This window comes from Schistocerca nitens, chromosome 8 (assembly GCF_023898315.1).
Source record: "Schistocerca nitens isolate TAMUIC-IGC-003100 chromosome 8, iqSchNite1.1, whole genome shotgun sequence".
NCBI lineage: Eukaryota > Metazoa > Arthropoda > Insecta > Orthoptera > Acrididae > Schistocerca > Schistocerca nitens.
The window spans coordinates 626,547,057-626,574,443 of NC_064621.1; positions in this window are offsets into that span (position 1 = coordinate 626,547,057).

Below are 27,387 nucleotides of genomic sequence, written 5' to 3' on the forward strand. Positions count from 1 at the left end.
GAGCAACAGCGAGTGTTCGAGGTGGCGAAAGTTTGGCCACCATCCGGTGGAGTTTACCTGTATTTTGGTTATTTGACGTCAAAGTGCACTAGCGGAATTTTCTGCCTTGTGGCCGTTAGCGAACCGGTTACCTGCCCTGGCCGCTTACGTAAAATTCAGGCAGTGTCCCTTCCTCTGTCGCTGTCAAATACGTGTGTGTAGTTTTGACAGCTTATGCATACTTGATTGTGGACGGCTACGCCTTTGACGTTTTGGCTCTGAGTTCCAAGTCGTCTTGTCGGTGAGTCCGTTGGCTGTCTGTCTCTTGGTTGGGTTGCCGGCGGATCGGATATAGTTGGGCCGACTACCTATCTCCCCTAAGCGAACGTTAATATCTGAAGTGCACACCGACCCCCGGAAACTTCTGAGCGCCGCTGCCTGTACTGCTTTTTCTTATTGTTTATTTTAATGGCTTACAGCCGATGGTTTGAATTTGTATGGTTTTAGTTGGGTTTTAAATAATTGGTCTTTACCCGCTTTAACACTTAAATTCCTTACTTGTTAAATCTTAGTGTGTTTGGGCCTTCAGCCCGTGTAAAATACTGTTTGAAGATAAATATTTGAGCCTTCTGCGTACTAAAAATTATTTTAGTTGTTTTAAGTAATAGGCCTTCAGCCGTTTTTAAATTGAAGTTCTCGTCTTTCACGTATCAGACTGTGTAGCGCCTTCACTCTAACTGACGATACGGCCTTCTGCCTTGTTTTTTTTTTAAATTAATTTTACCTGCAGTCTTAAATCATGGGCCTTCATCCGTCTTTAAATTAAACTTGTTTGCTCTTCAACTGTCAATTTTTTAGGCCTTCAGTCAAGTTATAGAACTTACGTGAGGCCTTCTGCCTTCTAAATATTCTGTTTTGAGTCTGAATTTTAAGTCACTGCCTTTAAGCCGTTTTTAAATTAAAGTGGTTGTGCCCTTGAGGCATAAGATCGTGTGGCCTATTCAGCAGATAACTACGTTCAAAAATTTTTGCTTTATTGTTTGGACAACTAAATAAAGTTGTATGTGTTTGAGTGTAACTGACAGCCCCCTTTTGGCTCCTTTTACAATTCCAACTACCTGTTCTGTCCTTCGGACTTAAGCAGGGTGTTTCAATACGTACAACGAATGTATAATTGTAGAAGTATTGATATGAGGCACTTTAAATGTCGAAAAATATCTTCCACTGTAGAGATAATTTCTTCTATTTCATGGCCATGTGTTTACAAGACAAGAGCTAAACAAATTTACAAGTGTGTTTGACCAAACTGCCAGTCAGGGTATATATACATATTGGTGCCATGTTCATAAGCAGATAAAATTTCTACATGACCGTCTGATTAATCAATATATTTTGGATGACTGGCAGCATCGGTCGTAAAGATTGAAATCCTTTATTTTACAAATCGATTTCGGTCACTATGTGGCTATCTTCAGTGCAGACTATTCGAACCTCTTAGGTCCGTATCGTAATAACACAATATTTTCTATGAGGTGTAACATGTGCCGTCAAAGGATTTCAGTCTTTATGACCGATGCTGCCACTAATCCAAAACATATTGACAATAATACGATTGTGGTTCACACGGTTCCCAATGGAATTAGATATCAAGTCTTAATTTCCTCTTATTTATGCAGGTTGGGAAATACTAAGTAGATCTGCATGGGACATTTTCCTAAACATAACGTAATTAATTGGAACAGATTCAACAATATGAATCAGTGCAATAAAAAAATTAAAAAAATAGCTGGCTCTCACTTCTTTTATTACTCCAAAATTTGAACATCCATCTCTTTTTTTTATATGCGTAGTGTATCGTTTTACTTTTTTGATGAGGTGGCGACAAAATATTATAGATATTTTACTCGTATATATAAAGATGAATGACAAATAAAGAAACATTGAAAATAATAATGGTCAAGCAGGTGCTGCAAATAGCTTATCGTATTTACCGTAACAATTTTATAGTTCCAAATGCGTCGTCTTTTTTCGTGACACTTCGGCGCAGTCTACGTTGTCACTGTAACGTAATTAGTTGGAACAGAGATTTGACAATATGAATAAGTGCAACAGAAAACTAAAAAAATATTATTGGCCGCCACGTCTTATCCCGTTACCGCAAAAAAGTAAATAAAGTGGAATTTCAGCTATGGCATAGTACCACTGCTTCTCGCATCTTTAAGCGAACTTCAGTCCCTGGTATCAAACTGTTAAAATGTGTGTAAAACACGTACACAAAGTGTCACGGTACTCCCGAAAATGATGTAACAGTAGTGTCGGAGTGACAACTGACAAAATAGCGCTACAATGGTTAAATCGCGCCGTCTCAAAATCACTTGACTTGAGCTGCGGGAGATGTGGCGGATAGAATTCTCGTTCTGCGCATCCCAATGCTCCCTCCACAGATATTTATTCTCCGGGAGCAGCGCGTCGCTCCGTCAGCAGGCGGCGGCGCCGGGCGCCCACGGGCGACTGACCGGGAAGTCGCGTTGCGTGGGCGGCGGTCGAGGTCCGCGGCACTCTACTGTCAGCGCTGACAGACGCGGCCGCGGCAGCCATTCTCTGTGGCCGTAAACAGGCGCCGGCGTAAAAAGCGGCGTCGAAGCGCACCGGTCCTTTTTCACGAGCACGACGCTGGCTCCCTAATAGCACGACAAGGTTCGTTCCAAGTCGCGCGGCAGCGTATCAGTTGATCGGCGTCGGGTTTTCTGCGATACTATAGCTGAGCAGCAACTGTAATAGAATGCGTAACTGCGGTAAAATCACCCAGGCACTGCACCTCCTGCTCGCTGTGTGAATGCGGAACGTTCTGTGGCCCGGTCGGTAAGTACCGAACTGCAGACCTTCCGTGTTCGCCCGCTCCATGGACCATTTTTTTTTTTTTTTATATTGTCGATTATCCCTTCTTCCATCACAGGCAATGTCTGTTAATGTGAAAAATGGGAAAACGCCCAGTGGTTCACAGTATACTTTGAACGGTACTTCCTCCTATAACTGGGAGCGTAAGTCAGTTCAAATATCGAGGGAGTCCTACCATCTTCAACAGAACTATCCCTAGTTTAGATTAGATTACATTTACTTTTCCTTCCAGTAAATCCATAGTGAGGGGATCCTCCAGGACATGTCAAAGAAACAAGAATACACGATGAATATTTACAAAGAAAAACAAATACGCTATACGCTTATGTACCTTCTACAGTTGGCAAAGTGAAATGGTCATGGATGTGGAATAATTTTTAAAAGACCTTGAACATATTTAAACTCTAATAAATAACATGTCAAAAATCTAAATGTTCAGCACACTGAGGTGCACGTGGCAGCTCTTAGGCTTTTGTGGCCACACATCATCAAATAGAAAAATCGTTTTACAAAACTTATTAACGATGATAGCATTACCGCACTGAATTTGTACAGACTTAATTAAGATTGTACCAATACCCCCATTATTTAGTATTACTAGTAACATATACAAGTTAGTTTTCTCTCTTAAGAAATTCATCAATGGAGTAGGAGGAGATGGCCACCAGGAAAAGGTTTTGGCTCCTCTTAAACTTGACTTTATTAGTACTTGAACTCTCTGTCGCTGCTAACGGGTAATACAAAATGAGTGTTACCAAATAAATGACACCTTTCTGGACCGAAATAAGTCACGTTAAATCTCTCTGAAGATTTCTCTCATTTCTAGTATTGATTCCATGAACTGAGCTTTTGGTTTGAAAGAGAGACATTTTTTAATGACAAATTTGATTAAGGAATAAGCATATTGGGAAGCACTTGTTAGCACCCCTAGTTCCCTAAACTGACCTCTGCAGGATGTTCTTGGGTTCATTTCACAAATAATACCTACTACACCTTATGGGCGCTGAAAACAAGCCTTTCTTTATTTTTACTTCATCTACGTGCACTTTGCAAAATGAGATTTGTTTAGGCGTTTCGGCTATTCTGTGACATGTTCCTCCCAGTTGAATTCATTACGAAGCCGTAAAACCACGAATTTAAACTTATCTGTTTGTTTCTCATCATGTTTTAGGGGTATATTCGTGCTGGCGGGAAACCTCTTACAACTTGTAAACTACTGGTAATGCTACTTATTGCAAAGTCTCTGTCATCTGTAAACGAAACCAAGTTGACATCTGGTAATGTTACATGTGAAAGATCACCGATAGTAACGCAATGTGTTGTTCAAACCAGCCTTCGGATTTTGGTTGGTTTACTTTCTTCGATTTGTGAGCTATTTTTCCTATCGAAGGGTTAACTTGTGGTTATTGCGGTGTGTATGTTACGATAAACGTTCGTCTCATCTTAAAACTGTAAGCTGAGCTGAGTCTCGAATCCACACAACGGTCTTCTACGAGCAGTGTCTAAAGGTGTCTGGGTAGCATCTGAGTTTGTGCCTCTCCACTGAACTTCTAAATCCCACAGTCGGAGCCTGCTTACCTCGAAACTCCAGTCACACTGTTACGATTAACTTACGAAGATTCCACCAGTAAACTTGGGGCTTCGTTGAAGCTAATCTCTCGACCACTTTCTTCATCCCAGGCATACCACAGCTTTAGCGTTGGCGTCAGAGAATCTTCCACGTCTGAAAGACAAGGAGAAACGCAACAGCCAGAGTTCGACCGTGAAACGTCCTTCAAAGTTACACTGGAAAGGCGGGTGTCTGGTTTCTAGTATCTTCAAAGTAGCCAGTTTCTGTAGCATGCAGACGCATCAGAACTCCTGTCTTATAGTAAAAGCTTCTGTCCCGTCGCTGACACATGCAGTTTGTCGTCACATGCTCCGGCCAGTCTGAGTGGTGCCATGCAACGAACCCGCGACTACGTCCTGAGCAGCATAACGTCAGCGCTCAACTTCTCTAGTGCCCCGCACACCTAAAATTAACTGCACACAACCACTAACTGCTGCTTCAGTTACCTACCATCTGAAAGCACCTAACCACGCGTACACTGAGCTTTTTTAGATAGTACAGCTCCGTGGAAGAAAACTCAGGCGCCCTACAGCTGACAATTTCCACCAGTCCAAATTTATTCGGCACCTGTGCCGGCCTTAAAATTCACTGCTACCCGCTGACAAGCGTAAGCCTCTTAGACACGGCCGCCCGCCACGCTAATACCCGGAGGCGGTATCTCGGAAATTCATTCTAGACGGAATTTCACCCGGCGAGATGACAATTTTTCGGCGATGCCACGAACCAACAACGCCGGAAAGCTGACCGCGCCAATTAAAAAAGTTTCCCTTCTGGAGGGCGCCGCTGTCCCGCCCCTTTTTAACGGCGCTTTTACACCAATGAGAGTAACTTATGAGACGAGCAGGCGAACACTCGGTGCGCGATGGACGGCTCTGCGGCGTAAACAAGAGAGTCCGGGCACTTAATCAGCGTGAGGCATTACTTACAAGGGAACCTCCCCATCGCACCCCCCCTCAGATTTAGTTATAAGTTGGCACAGTGGATAGGCCTTGAAAAACTGAACACAGATCAATCGAGAAAACAGGAAGAAGTTGTGTGGAACTATGAAAAAATAAGCAAAATATACAAACGGAGTAGTCCATGCGCAAGATAGGCAACACGAAGGCTAATGTTAGCACAGAAGCGCCGTGGTCCCGTGTTTAGCGTGAGCAGCTGCGGAACGAGAAGTCCTTGGTTCAAATCCCACCTCGAGTGAAAAGTTTATATTCTTTATTTTCGCAAAGTTATGATCTGTCCGTTCGAGCATTGACTCTCTCTGTTCACTGTAATAAGTTTAGTGTCTGTGTTTTGCGACCTCACCGCAAAACCGTGCCATTAGTAGACGAAAGGACGTGCCTCTTCGATGGGAACCGAAAACATTTGATCGCAAGGTCATAGGTCAACCGATTCCTCCACAGGAAAACACGTCTCATATATTCTATACGACACTGGTGACGGCATGTGCGTCACATGACAGGAATATGTTGTCGACCTAACTAACTTGTACACTTGGCGAATGGGTAAAAAGATTCTTCTACCTTGCGCGATTTAGGTTTTCATGTGGATGTGGTAATCACTCCGAAAAAAGTGATGAAAACATAAGAGTTTGTCACATAAACTGAAAATAAAAAATTAAATTTTTCACTCGAGGGAAGACTTGAACCTAGGACCTCTCGTTCCGCAGCTGCTCTCGCTAATCACGGGACCACGGCGCTCCTTGACTCCCATTGTCCTTGATGTTGCCTATGTTGCGCATGGACTACTCAGTTTGTATATTTTACTAATTTTTTCATAGTTCCACACAACTTCTTCCTGTTTTCTCGATTGATCTGTGTTCAGTTTTTCAAGGCCTCTCCACTGTGCCAACTTATAACTAAATCTGAGAGGGGTGCGATGGGGAGGTTCCCTTGTTAGCTGCGCCACCGCCGCATATCCCCTTTAGCTCGAAATCCGAACGCAGAAACGCCACTGCTTTGTTTAGGCGGAGTTCGCAAACAGTGGTAATTACATTAGCAGCTGATGGTATCACAATATTTAATCTGCGAATTAATACCCGTGTATCCAGCAGGAATGTAAGCGCGGACAGTACGCAAACCCACGTAATTTCATTCCAACTCGTATTCGCTTCAATACCTTACAAATTAAATCAATGCAACGGTATTTTTCAATATGTTTAAAGTCGCTTTCAGTTTATCACACACATCCTCTGGCAGTATGGCAGAAATCGTACCTGTGTTACCACCCTTGTGATTCCGGAGAAACAAGCACGCAGTCTCCCGCAGTTACAACAGCACCTACAAACACGACTTTACTACAACAGCCGTGACAAGTAGGTAGAAGACCAGAAGATTTCCAATGTGAAAACGACTCCTTCGGTGCGATGACGTAGTAACTTTCATGGTAGTTCACACAAAGAGAATGTAAGTTTTCCAAACTTTTACCTTTATACTGGATACATGACATAGCCTTCAATGTTACAGTTAGTAGTATAGGCCTGCAGGCCGCTGCTCGAAAGTAAGCGTGTAGGCAACCACATGCGCAAGTGTGTAGGTCATGTCCCCGCGTAATTGTAAGGGGCATTATCAAATGAAAACGAAGCAGATGGAAATAAAGTAAGTGAGCTGTTCCTTATTATTTGAAATTTAACCGCCATAACTATTAACACATTTATCCCACTGTGAGACAAGACAGTCAATGCCACCACAGGAATACGTTTGCAGTTGTCTAGGGAACCACGACTTTATGCAGGCGTGCACCTCTTCGTCCGCAGAAAATCGACGACCACGAATGTCACTCTTCAGGGCTCCAAAATATGGAATTCGCATGGGGAGATATCGGGACTGTACGGAGAACGTCTAAAAACGAAAATTCCGCATCGTAATCGTAACAACTTTGGCAACATGTGGGACCGCTGACCCGTCAACTCGCTTCGGAGGAAGAGGTGCATGCCTCTATATTGTCGCGGTTCCATACGCAACTGGAAACATTTTTCCACGAAGGCACTGATCGTCTTGTCGCACAGTGGGATGAATGTATGAACAGTTACGGTGGTTCAAATGGCTCTGAGCACTATGGGACTTAACATCTATGGTCATCAGTCACTTAGAACTACTTAAACCTAACTAACCTAAGGACATCACACAACACCCAGCCATCACGAGGCAGAGAAAATTCCTGACCCCGCCGGGAATCGAACCCGGGAACCCGGGCGTGGGAAGCGAGAACGCTACCGCACGACCACGAGATGCGGGCAACAGTTACGGTGATTACTGCTTAAATAATAAACAGTTTACTTACTGTTTTCCACGTATCTCGTTTTCATTTGACTGTCCTTTATTCTGACACATGAAATCGCTTGAACAGCCTATCATGACGGAACCTGATGCTTAATGCAGAACATGAACCGCATCAACTGTAATTTTCCATTTATACGAACATAAGCAGTTCCCCAACTCACTTTACCACACCCCTGGCACATAAAACTTAAAAGTACCATAGGGTAGCACATCAAAAAAACTTACCATCTGGCGTGTTTATATTACAAGACAATATGAAACTTCTGTTTCTTTTTTACAGTGTAATTCGTTGTCAGTCACCTCTTCTCGTTATTTCGTAGTGTTTGGTAATTTTACAATTAACTACAAGTTAATACAAATAGATGCTGAAGAAACACGTAACGATATAATGAGTTTACAAAGTTACGTAATGAATAAGTAAAGTAGGCCACAGAACATTATACTCCGCGAATTATAAAGAGCTGAACTGTAAGATAATCCAAAACATATTCTCGCAAGAACTCAAAGCGGCAACGGCGTTAAAATCACGGTCCTCTTGAATATATTATAGACGGAAATACTACGCACTTCCCCTACACTTCACTTTACCTATACGTATCGTCGGTATTATCTTCACACTTACCACAGAACTCTGCAAAAAGAGTTTAATACTGTCACTTAGATAAGTAAGCTTGTGGAAGGAGATAGTGTTGCGCCACAGCTTCGCCCGGGGTGGCGAACTCCGCTGCGTCCATTAGCAAAACGATGTCATACAGAGGGAAACCGCGTTCAGCCTGAACTCTAGGTGTCATCCAATAAGGGTGAATACGCGAAAGGACACTCAATCAGTAGCCGGCCGGAGTGACCGCGCGGTTCTTGGCGCTACAGTCTGGAACCGAGCGACCGCTACGGTCGCAGGTTCGAATCCTGCCTCGGGCATGGATGTGTGTGATGTACTTAGGTTAGTTAGGTTTAATTAGTTCTAAGTTCTACGTGACTGATGACCTCAGAAGTTAAGTCGCATAGTGCTCAGAGCCATTTTTTGAACTCAATCAGTAGGCTGAGGCCGCAAAGTACGCTAGCCAGCGCCTCTGAAAGCTGAACCTGGGACTTCTTCACAGCTCCGTCAGGGCATCTGGAGGACGTAACCGAACAAGAAAACCGGGGCAAATGAAGTCAACGCCGCGCAACGGCGACGCTCGGCCGCTCCAGTCAGTTACGGTTTCCGGGGTGGGAGAAATACTAAATTAGGCGGCTCACATATACACCCTTCCCCAGTTAGACGTTCGTTGAATATAGCAGGATCGAGGTGCGTACGATATGTAGAGCGACGCAGTCTACGACTGCAGCCGGCTACGGGACAGAGGCCGCTTGCAGCGCTAGCTGGAGCACCCATCCGCCATCTTTCACAGCTGCATGTGCTCGCCTGTGTTGAAGTCTGCACGCACTGAACTTGGAGCCTCCGCCCCGCGGGGTCACCGGCTAGGTGACGACCTTCTGTTGTCGGCCACTTCCCTGGTAGGCCGCCAGTTCGAGGCTGGGCTGTCTAGCTCCCCGGCTGCGCTGCCGCTGTCGTCCGAACCGGCGGGCCTGCACTGTGGCTGACCATCGCCTCGGGCGGGCGCACGCCTTGTTGTTTGGTGCGACGGTTCAGACACCGCCTGTGCCGGTGTGTTCTACACGAGCAGCTGACCCTGCGCGCCTTCCGTCGCCCTCGAGGCCACGCCATCAGCTGCGGCTTCCCGCAGGCGTTGCCCGCCGGGCGGGTGGACCGCTAATGCATGCATGCCGCGCTCCCGTGGTCACCTACGTCACCGAACACAACAACCTTCCTTCCTTCGTTCCTTCCATCAGTGTGTCTATCCTTGTAAATGACAGGATCAGAGGGCTATTACAAGGTCCAGTCACATCAACTTGACCACTGCCTACACTCGACGCCAACGTGCTATAACAACTCACAGGCAGCACTAGCAGCGGAGGGTGTATAAAGCGTGTCGGACATGGGGCGGGCGCCGGAGGGGGGGAGGGGGGGGGGTACGGCGTCAGAAAAACAACGTAGTCGATGTCGTAATGCAGAAACGGAACGGTTTATCAAACGTGTAAACGGACATGATCATTGGCTTCCGGGCCAAGGGTGGAACCATTTCCGAAACGGCAAAGTTTGTAAACTGCTCGCGTGCCGTCGTGATTAAAGTAAACCGTGCATGGCAAAATGGCGCAACTCAAAACCGGCACCGACGCCACTGTGGTGCACCACGGGTCGTAAGTGACAGGGGTGAACAACGGCTACGGAGATGTGTACGGGCGAAAAGACGTGCCGCTGTTGAGCAACTGACCACCCAAATGAGCCAAGGGACTATCAGCTCCTCACTGACGGTTAAGTGAACGTTGCTTCATATACACCTCCGCAACAGCCCTGTGGTTCGTGCACCCATGCTGAGTGCTGTTCATCGGCGACCACGGCTGGACTTTGGGCGCCCCTACAGGAACTGCACGTCTGCCCGCATATCAACCCAATCGAGGATCTGCGGGACCACCTCAGTCGCGCTATTCGCGACAACGATCCTCAACAGCAAAATCTAGCGCAGCTGGCAGCGGCAGTGAAGGCATGGTCCCTCATCCCTGTCGGTACCTCGCAGAACCTCAATAATACTCTTCCTGTATGTCTCGCAGCGTCCCGCGCTGTAAAGGGTGGTTACCAAGTATTTTCACAGGTGGTAACGATGTGACTGGACAGATCTGCACGAGCTTCGCCGTAAATTTCCAGTAACCACCACCTCCGCAATGCGGGTCCCCGCGGGTAAAAGGCGCCCCGTCTGATTTCCTAGCAGCCGATTCACCGCCGCGTTACGGATCATGTCCAGATCCTTACAACAGCAAAGAATAATTTATCCATTGCGTTTGCTTACATTATGTCCAGACAACAGCCAAAGCAGAATTGTATACTGAAAATCTGGTATACACCCTTAACTAGACTACGTGAAAACTGTTTGTGGATGCAAGAACATACCAGTTCCGACTGTCATGACGTTATCTTACCTGCTGCCTAACGTAATTTTGATACGTATGCAAAATCAGTTTTAACAGTAATTGGCCACGGCCATACGGTGATAAAGTATTGGTAAATCAAAATACCAAAACAGATTGTTGTACTGATATGAGCAAAACTCAACTCTCGAGAATGTAGGGACCTTCCTGGTGACATAAATGTTGAGTTCTGGTACAGCTACACTACACTGGAGAAACCTGGTTTCTTTACAGCAGTAGAACAACCACCATCCAGTTGCCTTTTCATTGTAAAAGCTAGTAAGGACGGTAGATTGTGCAAATCGTAGCCGTGCCCGTTGGCATCCATCGGTTTATTAGTTTGCGATTCAACAATAGGAAAAAAAGGAAGATTGAACGCCTCTCGACTTCGAGGACATTAGAGACAGAACATGAGCTCAGATTTTTCTGAGAATGCCGATGGAAAAACTCTGGATGGTCGGGCGGTAGGCAGAACAAGCGTTTTATATTCTGTCTCCGGAACAGACTTATTGACCTTTCGCTGAATTCTTCCCAACACTAAGTTTTTCATACGGCTTCCCTAACATCAATTTCATGTGTTAATTCCATTTCAAATAGTTTCATGGCATTCTCCTTACAGAATGAAACTATGTGACGGACTCATGTACTTGACCAATCATTATCATACCATTTGCTTTCATCTCTTGCAAGGCCACTACACTGATTTCTCACCTCAGACTTTGTCCTGGGAGTCTGAAAAGTTTCGTTCTTCACAAACAAGCTGAAACAAATTTTGTCTGTTTTCATCAAGGTTATCTGTTACCTGTAACTTTTTGGCTATCATTTCATTGTGTTTAGGGTTTAGAAGGGTATTGCCAGCAGCATCTGTATACAGTTCATTTCAGTGTTCGTTAACCATTACCTTTCTTAACGCCTAATGTTTCATGCCTGGCTACTATAATAAGATGCATCTACACATAAACAAATGGGTTTTCGAAATTGTCCCACATCGTTAAATACTAACCAAAAGTGTTTGTCACAGATCTGGAAATGGTTCGATGAATCTTTGTCTACAAAAAAAATCCAGTACATAATAATGGACGGTGAATATTGAAGAGAAGCTAGTAAAATCGGGTATCCCCAGAAGAAACGTAACAGGACCTGATGTTCTCAAACATACTTTAGAAGCGACCATCTTAGGTTAGACTTCACCTTGACTGTTATTGATATCGACTGAAAGTACAAGTTTACTGTCACCAGTAACAACATGATGTAAACGCAACACAAAAAAATGCCTGTGCTGACTGAATCCAGTGCTACAGGTAATACCGAAGTCGTACACGCAACATATACGTCTAATTAATGCACATAAATGCATCTTATTATTGAAGTTTAAACCTCTGAAACCCGTAGTGAAAATAAAATGAACTGTGCCTCTTAACATACATGGACGATTTATCAGATAGGATCAGCAGCATTGTAAGACAGTTCGCTGATTACGCTGCTCTGTATATGAAACTATCATCGTTGGACGATTGTAAGAAATCGCAGAGAAACTTGAATGAATTTTATATTTGATGTAACTAATGGATATTCTCTTTCAGTGTGGATAAATGTAGGATAATCTCTACAACAAAGGGAAAGGACCGCATAGTATCCACATCCAAGACTGTTGATGAACATGAAGAGTACGTCACACCGTGTAACTGTGTCCCCCGAAGAAGTCTTACAGGCCCTCTTGATATTGCTAATCAATATAAACGATTTAGGAGACAGTCTGAGAAGCCTTTATAGACTATTTGCAGATGATTCTGTCATTTACCGTCTATTAAAGTCACCAGAAAATACGAACCAATTGCAAAATGATACATACAACGTATCTACACTCCTGGAAATTGAAATAAGAACACCGTGAATTCATTGTCCCAGGAAGGGGAAACTTTATTGACACATTCCTGGGGCCAGATACATCACATGATCACACTGACAGAACCACAGGCACATAGACACAGGCAACAGAGCATGCACAATGTCGGCACTAGTACAGTGTATATCCACCTTTCGCAGCAATGCAGGCTGCTATTCTCCCATGGAGACGATCGTAGAGATGCTGGATGTAGTCCTGTGGAACGGCTTGCCATGCCATTTCCACCTGGCTCCTCAGTTGGACCAGCGTTCGTGCTGGACGTGCAGACCGCGTGAGACGACGCTTCATCCAGTCCCAAACATGCTCAATGGGGGACAGATCCGGAGATCTTGCTGGCCAGGGTAGTTGACTTACACCTTCTAGAGCACGTTGGGTGGCACGGGATACATGCGGACGTGCATTGTCCTGTTGGAACAGCAAGTTCCCTTGCCGGTCTAGGAATGGTAGAACGATGGGTTCGATGACGGTTTGGATGTACCGTGCACTATTCAGTGTCACCTCGACGATCACCAGTGGTGTACGGCCAGTGTAGGAGATCGCTCCCTACACCATGTGGCCGGGTGTTGGCCCTGTGTGCCTCGGTCGTATGCAGTCCTGATTGTGGCGCTCACCTGCACGGCGCCAAACACGCATACCACCATCATTGGCACCAAGGCAGAAGCGACTCTCATCGCTGAAGACGACACGCCTCCATTCGTCCCTCCATTCACGCCTGTCGCGACACCACTGGAGGCGGGCTGCACGATGTTGGGGCGTGAGCGGAAGACGGCCTAACGGTGTGCGGGACCGTAGCCCAGCTTCATGGAGACGGTTGCGAATGGTCCTCGCCGATACCCCAGGAGCAACAGTGTCCCTAATTTGCTGGGAAGTGGCGGTGCGGTCCCCTACGGCACTGCGTAGGATCCTACGGTCTTGGCGTGCATCCGTGCGTCGCTGCGGTCCGGTCCCAGGTCGACGGGCACGTGCACCTTCCGCCGACCACTGGCGACAACATCGATGTACTGTGGAGACCTCACGCCCCACGTGTTGAGCAATTCGGCGGTACGTCCACCCGGCCTCCCGCATGCCCACTATACGCCCTCGCTCAAAGTCCGTCAACTGCACATACGGTTCACGTCCACGCTGTCGCGGCATGCTACCAGTGTTAAAGACTGCGATGGAGCTCCGTATGCCACGGCAAACTGGCTGACACTGACGGCGGCGGTGCACAAATGCTGCGCAGCTAGCGCCATTCGACGGCCAACACCGCGGTTCCTGGTGTGTCCGCTGTGCCGTGCGTGTGAACATTGCTTGTACAGCCCTCTCGCAGTGTCCGGAGCAAGTATGGTGGGTCTGACACACCGGTGTCAATGTGTTCTTTTTTCCATTTCCAGGAGTCTATATGGTACGAAAAACGGCAGCTGATTGTAGATAATGAAAAGTGTGAGCTCGTAAGCATGAGTACTAAAAGTAAACCGCTAAATTTCGGTTACACGATAAGTGACACAAAACTAAATGCTATAAATTCAACTTAAATACTTAGGACTCTCAGATACGAATAACTTGAACTAGCATACAGATAATATTGTAGGGAAGGGTAGCCAAAGGCTGCGTTTTATTGTCACAACTCTTACAAGACGCAACGGGTCTGCTAAAAGACTGCCTACAGTACCCTTGTCCGTCCTCTGCTAGAGTACTGCCGTGCGATATGGTATCCGCATCGCATTGGAATGACGGAGGACAGAGAGAAAGTCCAACGAAGTATTTATTTTTATTATTTATTTATTTATCTCTTGTTCCAGTGATCCATGTTGTGACAGTATCACAGGATACGGAACGTGTCAATTTTACAACCTTTTGGCCAGAATTTATGGTAATACATAAAACAAAACAAAAACAGTGAATAGTAACTTAGGTCCCACTACAAAAATACATTTTAGAGAGAGATAAAGATTACAACATAATAAGTGTTACAGAGAAATAAATATTGCAAAATATATGTTTACAATAAAAATATTCGGTATTACAAATACAAATTTGGGCATACATTTGCAATTTACAATACAAGAAATGTTAATGTTAAACACTGTAGTTCAGGAACTGTTCTAATGTATAAAATGATCCTTTCAATAGGAACTGCCTTAAGGTTTTTTTAAACAGGAGATCATCATCTACAAAACACTTAATTCTTGAATGGAGGGCATTAAAAATCTTACAGCCACTGAAATGAACTCCTTTCTGCAACATACTTAGATTTGGCTGTTCATAATGGATATCATGTTTCCTTCTAGTATTGCGTCTGTGATATGGATTTTTCTTTCCTTATGAAGCACATCAACGAGAATATATATTGCGCAGTGGATGTAAGTATTTCAAGCTTCTTAAAAACATTCCTGCATGTGGCTCTAGAATGGACTCCACACATGATCCTTATGGCTCTTTTTTGTGCACACAGTACTTTTTTAGCCAGTGGCTGATTTCCCCAAAATATAATTCCAAATGCCATAATTGCATGAAAGTAACCATAATACGCTGACTTCCTGGTTTCCATATTTCTATAATAAGAAACAATGCGCAATGCGTATGTTGCTGAACTTAGTCTTTTGCACAGATCCACGATGTGGTTTGATCAATTCAGTTTGCTATCAATATGCAAGCCTAGATATTTTGAGGAATCTACCCTGGTTATTTCTGCTCACCTACCTTTACAAATATTTCCTCATCTTTGGATGTTTTGTGGATCTGAATGTAGTTTGTTTTACAGTAATTTAAAATAAGACCATTTATGTTGAACCAGTTCACCGTTTCATTTAAAACCTTATTTGCCGTTACCTCAAGCTTATCTTCCGTATTATCAATAAGTAGTGTAGTGTCATCCGCGAAAATGGTGAATCTACAATATTCCGTAGAGAGAGGAAGATCATTTATAAATATAACAAAAGGTAGGGGGCCCAGAACTGAGCCCTGCGGCACTCCACATGTGATGGTACCCCACTCTGAAGAGATTGGGACACCATCTTGACTATCTACTATCGTTTTTCGTTATCGCGAAACAGGGGTGAGTGCCACGGCTATGATACGCAATCTGGAGCGGCAATCTTTAAAACTAAGGCGTTCCTCGTTGCGGTAATGTCTAACACGCGAAAGTAGTAGTACACAAGAATAACGCCTATAATGGTACGAAGTACCCTCTGTAACACGATCCACTGCAGCTTATGAAAGTTTTCTACAGATGTATGTCAGTCAGACTCGTGAAAGGAGAAGCTTAGCAGCCATTTAAATGAAATTTCGGACCACACTGCTATGAAGAGTCTCCCGTTTTCTCTGTCTTTTATGGCTATTAGCTACCATTCTGCCATACTTAGAGCAGTCATTCAGTACTGCAATAAACTCCCGTCATTCTCTATATTCTTCCAGCATCGCTAGCTTATAACCGAAGAGGGCTGCCGACCGTAACTGACGAACGTATCGGATGTACTGTAACGGAAAAAAATGTCAGCAGCAAGCAGTAGTTCTGCGGCATACAAGAAAGGTGGCAGGCGTGTTTCTTCACAAGACTTTGATGTCTATTAAAATTTCGCGCTTGTCACATAAGAGTTGCGCTATTAGCGCCACTATGAGGATGCAAATCACGTTTCCTTTACATACGCGCTGTCAACTGTCGTGACGTCCGCAGCTCGTGGTCGTGCGGTAGCGTTCTCGCTTTCCGTGCCCGGGTTCCCGGGTTCGATTCCCGGCGGGGTCAGGGATTTTCTCTGCCTCGTGATGACTGGGTGTTCTGTGCTGTCCTTAGAACTACTTAAACCTAACTAACCTAAGGACATCACATACATCCATGCCCGAGGCAGGATTCGAATCTGCGAGCGTGGCGGTCGCGCGGTTCCAGACTGTAGCGCCTAGAACCGCTCGGCCACGCCGGCCGGCGTTCGGCGTATCGCTCTGGCGCTTCGTACTGTATCTGCCGCAGCACACTGGACTCGCATTCGGGAGGACGACGGTTCAATCCCGTCTCCGGCCATCCTGATTTAGGTTTTCCGTGATTTCCCTAAATCGCTTCAGGCAAATGCCGGGATGGTTCCTTTGAAAGGGCACGGCCGATTTCCTTCCCCATCCTTCCCTCCCCCGAGCTTACGCTCCGTCTCTAATGACCTCGTTGTCGACGGGACGTTAAACTCTAATCTCCTCCTCCTCTGCCGCAGCAATGTAACCAGCAGTTGGTACCACAGTGACAGAACGAACTGTTACAAATCGATTACTTCAAGGACAGACCCGAGCCAGACGCTTTGCAGCGTGCATTCCGCCGACCCCAAACCACCGCCCATTTGCGACTTGAGTGGTGGCACGCGACAGCTCGCTGGAGGGCAGGGTGGAGGCCTGGAGTGTGTCTTATCAGTGTCGGTGCCGGTGGCGGTGGCGGCCGGATGTTGGTTTGCTGGAGGTCCGTTGAGAGCCTGCAACCAAGCTGTCTGTGTGCCACACACACGAGACGTACACCTAAAGCTGCGGTATGGAGTGGGATTTAGTATAACGGCAGGAGCACTCTCGTGGTTATCCCACGCACCCCGACTGCAAAACTGTACGCCAGTCTGGTGATTCGACCGATTGTGCTTCCATTCACGAACACAACATCAGGGGATGTTTTCCAACAGGACAACGCTCGCCCACATGCAGCTGTTGTAGCTCAACATGCTGTACAGAGAGTCGGCATGTCGCCTCGGTCTGCTCCATCACCAGATGAGTCTGCAACCGAGCACACGCGAGACATCATAGGACAAGAACTCCGATGTCATCCACAAACGGCGTCAACCGTGCCTGTACTGACCGACCAAGTGCAATGGGCATTGAACTTCATCCCACAAACTGACATCCGCCGCCTGTACAACACAATGCATACACGTCTGCACCATTGCACTTAACATTCTGGCGATTACACCAGTTATTGATGTTCTAGCGCATGACATTTGCAATCCGTTATCTCGCACTTACATTTACTTGTGATCTTCCAATGTTAACCACTGAAATACACTACTGGCCAATACAATTGCTACCCCAAGAAGAAACGCACATGATAAACGGGTATTCATTTGGACAAATATATTGTACTAGAACTGACATGTGATTACATTTTCACGCTATTTTGGGTGCATAGATCCTGAGAAATCAGTACCCAGAACAACCACCTCTGGCCGTAATAACGGCCTTGATACGCCTGGCCATTCAGTCAAACAGAGCTTGGATGGCATGTACATGTACAGCTGCCCATGCAGCTTCAACACGATACCACAGTTCATAAAGTGTAGTGATACGCGTACTGTGACGAGCCAGTTGCTTGGCCACCATTGACCAGACGTTTTCAATTGGTGAGAGATCTTGAGAATGTGCTGGCCAGGCCAGCAGTCGAACATTTTCTGTATCCAGAAAGGCCCGTACAAGAGCTGCAACATGCGGTCGTGCATTATCCTGCCGAAATGTAGGGTTTTGCAAGGATCGAATGAAGGGTAGAGCCACGGGTTGTAACACATCTGAAACGTAACGTCCACTGTTCAGAGTGCCGTCAATGCGAAAAAGAGGTGACCGAGGCGTGTAACCAATGACACCCCATACCATCGCGCCGGGTGATACGCCAGTATGGCGATGACGAATACACGCTTCCAATGTGCTTTCACCGCGATATCGCCAAACACCGATGCGACATCGTGATGCTGTAAACAGAAGCTGCACCCAGTTTCGTCGTTGAGTACACCGTCGCAGGTGCTCCTGTCTGTGATGCAGCGTCAAGGGTAACCGCATCCACGGTCTCCGAGCTGATAGTCCATGCTGCTGCAAACGTCGTCGAACTGTTCGTGCAGATGGTTGTTGTCTTGCAAACGTCCCCATCTGTTGACTCAGCGATCGAGACGGGGCTGCACGATCCGTTACAGCCATGCGGATAAGATGCCTGTCATCTCAACTTTTGGTGATACGAGGCCGTTGGGATCCAGCACGGCGTTCCGTATTACCCTCCTGAACCCACCGATTCGATATTCTGCTAACAGTCATTGGATCTCGACCAACGCGGGCAGCAATGTCGCGATACGATAAACCGCAATCGCGATAGGCTACAATCCGACCTTTATCAAAGTCGGAAACGTGATGGTACGCATTTCTCCTCCTTACTCGAGGCATCACAACAACGTTTCACCAGGCAACACCGGTCAACTGCTGTTTGTGTATGAGAAATCGGTTGGAAACTTTCCTCATGTCAGCACGTTGTAGGTGTGGCCACCGGCGCCAACCTTGTGTGAATGCTGTGAAAAGATTACCATTTGCATATCATAGCATCTCCTTCCTGTCGGTTAAATTTCGCGTCTGTAGGACGTCATCTTCGTGGCGTAGCAATTTTAATGGCCAGTAGTGTACATTTCGTAGACAAATCCATTCCCGAAATTTCATTACTCTACATTAATTATTTTTTGTTATTGCGAGTTTTTCTCCGTCAGGGTATTAGTATCATTTGGGAATGTCCGCCCCCTGTAGCTGAATGGTCAGCGTGACGGGTTGTCATTCCTCTGGGCCCGGGTTCGATTCCCGGCAGGGTCGGGGAATTTTCTCCGCCGAGGGACTGGGTGTTGTGCTGTCCTCGTGATCATCGTATCATCCTCATCGACTGCAGGTCGCCGAAGCGGCGTCAAATTGAAAGACCGGTACTCGGCGAACGGCCCTAGCCATACGATTTTATTTAATCATTAGGGATCCGACTGCGGCTCCTAGGCAGAATGCTGCCACAACTACTGCCAGCAGAGCAGGACGTGCACGCTACTGTCGGCAGCGCGGCCCCAGACGGTGCCAGATCAGAGCGTCCGGGAGAGCGGCTACTGTCGCGGTGGTACGGCAGTGCAGGACGGCCCGGCCCGCTGTTTACAGAGCACAGCCCATGACTCACGCCAGTCACGCGCCACTCATTTCAATTTGACGTCTGCGGCCGGCGCCGCGTGGACGGCTGAAACTGCGCGCTATGAATAATTCACGGCGGCGCTTCGCAACCTCGTCCTGGCGCCAGCACGTACGAGCAAATGACGGACACTCATAAAGGTAGTCCCCCAAACGTTTCCGCACGACGAGATTTAATTCTTCTGCGGCGACCGTGAAGAACTGGGCCCATCCGGTAATGGTGACCACACGGTGCGCACAGCTAAATTAACCGCCCAAGACCGCTGTGGAGGCCCGCGCAACTTGCCAACAGACGAGGAGCAGCAATACGGAGGAGACAGCATTGCTGGAGCAGGATATGTGGTGGCGATGATGATGATGATGATGACGCCGCATTCAAAATGTTCGTACGTGCGCGAATTCCTAAGGGACCGAACTGCTTAGGTCATCGGTCCCTAGGCTAACACACTACTTAAACTAATTTATGCTGATAACATAACATCACACACACACACACACCCATGCCCGAGGGAGGATTCGAACCTCCGGCGGGAGTGGCCTCGCAGTCCGTGACATGGCGCCTCAAACCGAGCGGCCACCCCGCGCGGCGACGCCGCATTAATGGCCTCTGCTGGATATGGATGTGTGCCTTAGGTAGTCGAACAGCGGCTTCCCTTTGAAGCAATGCGGCTTCCCTGTGAAGCAATAGTGGTCGTTGTCGTCGAGTGGTTCCAGGCGCTTCAGTTCGGAACCGCGCAGCTGCTACGGTCGCAGGTTCGAATCCTGCCTCGGGCATGGATGTGTGTGATGCCCTTATGTTAGTTAGGTTTAAGTAATTCGAAGTCTAGGGGAGTGATGACCTCAGACGTCAAGCCCCATAGTGCTCAGACGCATTTGAACCATTTTTTCTGAAGCAATCTTCTTGGGACTGCGGCCCACAGACACACGTTAAGCGACTGCCTCGCAACGAAAACGCCAGCTCTGCAGACCACGCCAGTGGATACAGCCGAGGCTCCCAGTTCACTCATCCACAGATCAGATTAAGTTCAGAAGCCTTGCATAGCTGAGGGAGCGGATGCTCGATCCTCATCTTAACTGAAGTCCACGACGAATGGCTGAACCGGATAAGAACCACCTTACAACGTGCTGGCCAATGTGACGACCTCATTCTCTTGACAGTGTTTTGACAGCACCACTTTCCTTATCACTGCACATTATTACGCTAATCTCAGGATCTGCTGTAGGCTTCATTCACGAGGAAGCTTTGTGTACATAATTTATTACCGCCACCCCAGCAAAGCCATGGCGGGTCGCTAGTTCTGCCCAAAACGCAAGGTTACTTGAGAATGACTAAAGCTACGCTCAAGTGAAAAAAATGGTTCAAATGGCTCTAAGCACTATGGGACTCAACTTCTGAGGTCATCAGTCCCCCAGAAACTAGAACTACTTAAACCTAACTAACCTAAGGACATCACACACATCCATGCCCGAGGCAGGATTCGAACCTGCGACCGTAGGGGTCTCGCAATTCCAGACTGAAGCGCCTAGAACCGCTCGGTCACACTGGCCGGCACGCTCAAGTGAAGGGCGCCCGTGTTCCCCTCGTGTAATTCTCTGTTTCATATCTCTTGTGACTCCCTTTCCACTTGAAAATAATTAGTTGCACACAAGACGAGGGTTCCCCCTCCTCCTCTCCCATTTAATACTGGTGGAGTGTAATTTTTTATTTATCCCCCTACTTTTGTTTTAGGAGAGTGGTTGCACAACTATGGACCACACAGTAACCGGCATCTGATGTTTTAAGTGCGAAGCTGCAGGCAACATCCACAGGATTTTCTTCTCTGCGGTGATAAAAATAGCATGTAAGTCGCTACCATCTACGAAAGTAAAAAAAGAAATCGGTAATTCGCATATAGTCTAGAGATGTCTACAGTATCTCTAAGCTCATCAAAAACCTATCCTTCATTTTGTTGTGCAACAAGTGAAATTTTCCCGTTTGTGAGTATTTCCAAATTTATGATCTAATAACTCGGAAACTACTGGCTCACTGAAATCCGGAGTGTCATCGTCCATTACAAAAATACGCTCGGGAAAGCATCTCAGATCTCTGACTGCGTTCGGTATGTATAATCTTGGGAAGGAGACGTTTTTTAAAAATTTGGTAATATATAACTTGTAAGAAGTACGTAGTGTAGTTTATCTCCTACAGAACTCTGGAATTCACTTAAGTCTATGATGTCTGTAAGAATGTCAAAGAATTTGTTCTTAATTTTAACAAGGGCCCGGGTTTTTTTTTCTTGAAACAGGCGAAATTTCCCTGCTCGAGAACTAACATGCACAACGCTTTGTGCAGCCGAACTGGCGACAACTGAAAACCAACAATGCCAGGCTTCCCGTTGGTGTAATCTTGCCGGCTACTGTACGTACATCACAAAACTTGCACTTTCTGCTGCCTCTTGTGAGGCACCTTGTTTAGGGTCCTGGTGTCACTGGTGCAATGTTATCTGTATGTCGACGTTTCACTGCAAAACCAGAATGAACGAACTAGTTGCCTGTGCGTTAGTTCCTTTACGCACGAGACATCTCTGCCTCGAGCACGGTTCGGTTTCTACGCTTTCGGCGACTCTGCCTCTGGGAACGCCTGACCCTCCCCACCTCTGGCAGACGTACCGGCTGCCCATTCCTTTGCGCATCGTCTTTGCCGAAGCCAGAGCCGCGGGCAGCCAGCGCGCTGGCGTTCAATCCCTGCAACCGCTGTGCGCACTGGGAGGCAATACGCTACCGTTCTGGCAGCGCGTAGCGGGAACTCTGCGCAAGCACAAACTCTAGTCAAAGGGGGGTTGTTCCCGGATGTCAATTCAGAACGCAATCAATGTGCCGCTACTGGAACTGGACGATTCAGGACTCTTCAATTTGATAAACGTTTCACTGGATTACCACGTCGTCGCATATGTCGATATCTCTGCAGCAAAACAAACACGGTATCGAATAGAAAGCAGTGATACCGTTCTCACTCACAGCTTGTTTGTCGCAAACTACATACAATATAGGCGAATCTCTAAAAGGAAAAGGGTACTTTAGTACTCGATCGGCTGAACACCGGAGTGGTCTTCCAATGTGGCTTTATCTTTCATTTTGAAAATGTGCTTGTAAGAAGACAACGTAGGAGACAGGCAGCGCGATTCGCATTCCACGCAACAAGCTGGATGACAATGCTCGACGACACTGCAAAAGAACCTGGTTGAAAGGTTTAAAATTTGTACACTAAAAAAGTAAAAATCTCACTCGGTCTGCTCTGCTTATAACTGAAGTCCACTGTGGGCCGTAATCATCGTATGACAGCGAAACGTGCCAAACATGCTGATGTGTTAATGGGGAACCGACTTACAAGGGGCGGTCACGACGTTTGGAACGTGGATTTACTGCAGACTTCTTACACTCGTAGTACTCCATGAGGACAACAAAATGTGTCAGTAGTAGCGCGTACTTCTCAAGCGTTATTGAGATAACCGCAAAATAATTTCGGTCGTCAAATATATACCAGTGCGTGGCCATTTTACCATGAAGCGGCGGCAGCCGAGTGGTTAGTGTTCAAGCTCTAAATGGCTCTGAGCACTATGGGACTTAACATCTATGGTCATCAGTCCCCTAGAACTTAGAACTACTTAAACCTAACTAACCTAAGGACAGCACACAACACCCAGTCATCACGAGGCAGAGAAAATCCCTGAACCCGCCGGGAGTCGAACCCGGGAGCCCGGGCGTGGGAAGCGAGAACGCTACCGCACGACCGTTAGTGTTCAAGCTCCGTAATCACTGGATCGAGTTCCGTTCGTCTGTTTTTTTTTTCAACACAGTCATTTTCTTTACTATTTAGATTACAATTGATATAATGGGAAAAATACGTGTAATCGGGTGAACTTTTATTAAATTTACAATGTTATCTGACAATCTACTAGTTTTTACTATCAAAAATAGTGTAATATTCATAACTGTCGACTAGTAAAAGACCAAACGCATAAAGTGATACTCAAAATGTATGCTTGTCCTTGATTTGAGAAATCCCTTATACCTGGAAGGAGCCCGAAACGACTTGTTACATCCAAGTTTTGACCGGCACAGACGGCTTTCGGAAGATGAACAATTAATCGTCGCTTTCGACATTACAAGTTGCAGGATCGTGTTTTTCGTAAAAACATGGAAAACATGAAGTTAAACGGCACCAGCTGCATTGAATAAATGCTATGTTTCCGCATACGCAAGGTCTTTTGACGTTTTCCGTGAAAAAACGAACCTCGTTAACATTTTGAAAAACCTCTTTCTGACGATAATTTGGAAGCAAACCATCCATAACGCTGTATTTCCTGAAAAATCGGCGCTGATAATTGGTTATGCAGTATCGAGTGTATTTTAATAGCGTCTTCCGCGAAGCAATTTCTCGTTCTCTTTCGATTAAATACGAACAGTTTTGAACACACGGACAAGCATACATTTTCAGTATCACTTTATGTGTTTGGTCGTTTACTAGTCGATAGTTATGAATATTATATTTGTGATAAAAATTAGTGGACTGCCAAATAACATTGTAAATTTAATAAAAGTTATACGATTACACTTATTTTTCCCATTATATCAATTGTAATATAAATAGTAAAGAAAATGACTGTGTTCAAAATAAAAAGAACTGACGAACGGAACTCGATCCAGCGATCCAGCGGCTGGAATGCCAACCACTTTTTTTTTTTAATCTTTTTGTTCTAGATTGTTCGTTGAATTCGTTCAGGGCGGACGTCCGATGACGCCGTTCAGTTTGTTCGTTGATCCATTCGCTCAGTTTTTTTATTAGAAAGGGCAGCTAACGCTCTGACCGAACACGCTGAGCTACCGTGGCGGCACCACCCTGCTGCAGCCGCTTTATGGTAAAAATGGCCGCGCACAGATATATGTTTGACGACCGAAATTATCTTGCGATTTTCTCAGTAACGCTTGAGAAGTACGCGCTACTGTTTACATATTTTGTTGTCCTCATGGAGTACTACGAGTGTACGAAGTTTGCGGTAAATCCGCGTTCCAAACGTTGCGGCCTCCCCTTGTTAGTTGAAATATTGAGCACCAGGTGCAAATCTGGCATTCGGACATGTTCGAAAGAACAGACAACACCTATCTATGTAATAAAGACAAGGGTGGCGAATGATCCCTTCACTGCGGATGCACACCAGGCACGAACTATCATATGAATCGGTGAAATGCGGCGAGTGATGCGGCTAATGGGCAAGGGGCACACGTCAGTAGTGTGTGGGTAAGTCGAGAATTTTGGTCTGACGGGAGGCGTTCTAGGGTAGTCCGTGCAGCAGCGATGGCTCAGTGGTCACAGCATATGCCTAGTAAGCTGGAGACCCGGGTTCGAATCCTTGTCCGGCACGAATTTTTCAACCTCCCGCATTGATTTAAATCAATGCCCACTCGCAGCCAATGTCTGTAATTTCTCTGTGTATTAATGTATGGAAATGTTTCCGTATGTACTGGATTCGAAACGGGACGTGGACAGAGAAAGTCAAACAAATGAGAAATGCTTTATGTTGATATTATTATTACTATTATTATTAGTATTAGTCGCAAAGCTGCCAGAGTGGAAGACGCTAAGTAAAAACGGTTCATTTTCTGTTCTTCTTCTGGCTCTTTTTATTTGCCCACCAGTTCTTCATTGTTCGCGAGAATTTAGCTCTTCTTTCTTTGCTCCATTTTGTTTCGGGTCTTCGCGTTTTGTCTCTGATTTAATCTCCCCCTTTTTTTTTTACTTTTATTCCAAAGTTGTTCCTTACGTCTATTTCTTCTTTGGTCATTTTGGATAATTCCAAATCTTTTTTAACATTTTCGATCCATTCTCCTCCATTAGCGAGGGTATTACGTGTTTTACTATTTTTTTTTTTAGTCTGTGTTTGGGAAGACTCATTATGTGGCCATAGAATTTGAGGCGTCTCTTCCTCAGGTCTCTCTTTATCTTAGAATAATATTCCATGTCGGACGTTTTTCATAGTCTATATCCATTCTCGGCCATCTTGGTCCCAAAATATTCCTAACTACTTTTCTTTCTTCTTTCTTTAGATTTTCTATATACGTTTTCCTGTTTAGTATTCAGGTTTCGCTGGCATATAACACTGATGTTTTAATTACTGTCGTGTAATATCTAATTTTGACAGTTAAAGGTAAGATTTTTTTATTATAGAGGTTTTGCACTAATCCTAAACCTTTACGAGCTTTTTGTATTCCTTCTTGTTGTGCATATTTTTCAGAGATAATTTCTCCCAGACATTTAAGGTGTGATAGTCTGTTAATTTCTCCATATTTAGTTTGCAATTTGAAAATTTGTTCTTGTAAACACTGTCTTTTCAAATGATATCTGCAGGCCGTCTCTCCCTGCGCATACTTTTAGAGTTTCTATCTCTTATAGCCATGTCACAAGAGTCTGCCATTATTGATTATTGTGATATCGTCCGCAAAGGCTAGGTAGGGGATTTATTTATTTATTTATTTATTTATTTTTAGTGCCGCGTCTTTCTTCTCGATAACAGTACTGTTCACTCACTTTATGGCTTTTCAAATGACAGCATGGATGTCGCACCGTCATAAAAACTGTGTACACCGCCAGATTTGCACGTAATGGTCAAAACTGGAACTAATTGTTACCATCGAACACCTGTTCGACATTAGCGCACTGGCGTATCTACCAACTTTCGCTGCCATACGATAATTACAGCCAACACTGGGCCTCACCTAGCAGCTGCTCTTTAATTATAATCACCTGGTATTTACAATTTTGAAGACAGCTACGGAGACACCCGTCTTAAAATTATGCCTAATGCTGCGTGGGTAGTGATTTTCGGAACGACGTTACGTATGCTCACGTACAAAAAGTTCCCGATTATCACAACTGGAAACCAACCTTCAGTTGAGAACATTTACCGACGGAATTAAAATGTTACCCGACATTGCTCTTCAGCGTCTTCTCATGTATTCTTTATTTCTTTAGACTTTTTCTCTGAACTATTTTCTCACTCTAATTTAAAAATCATAATTTTTCATCGAACGAGTAAATATTTTGATTTTGTTGCTGTTTCTAACCGAAATAGAACTGGATCTATACTCATGTGGGTCGTTAGTGAGAATGTGCAGTTTGAGGGATCTGAATAATAAAAAAAAAATAAACGTCAACATTTGTGCCAAGAACTGTGTTAGAAACCTGTACATACTGTTCAGTGCAGACGTACTGGCGTTACTTGCGACTTTTCAGTATGAAAATGCAAGACAGAGACAAACCAACAACAGACTAACACGCTTCATGTACGTTAGGAACACGCCGAAAGCAGCCATATTTTTACAATGGTGCTTGAATGAGTTATAGTGTTCGTTTCCTAGACCAGAGAGCGGATATGTGTAGCTTAGTGATGTAAGTGAACGCAAAAAGAGAAAACCATCAGTGAAACCGCGCCACTACCAGTCTTGTCATCCGTCAAAATTTCGTCAGTCTGTACCTATATTCATCTGTTTGAAGTATCACTTCAGTACTAAAAACGTCTGTTCAGTTTTGAGAACGCGAGGTTAAAACGACCTGGAACGAAATCCTGAATGAGGGAAGCGAGAAATCCATTTCGTTCGCAAATTTATGGAGGTAAATTAGTTGTTTGACACTAGTATTTGCGAAATCTGCATCACGAAGAAAGATGAAATGAATTTTATATCGCAGATCTATCATATTGTTGTCTCCAAATAAAAACTGTTAAAAAACTTCGCATTAATCTAATCGCTCTTTACTGTTCTGGGTGTGA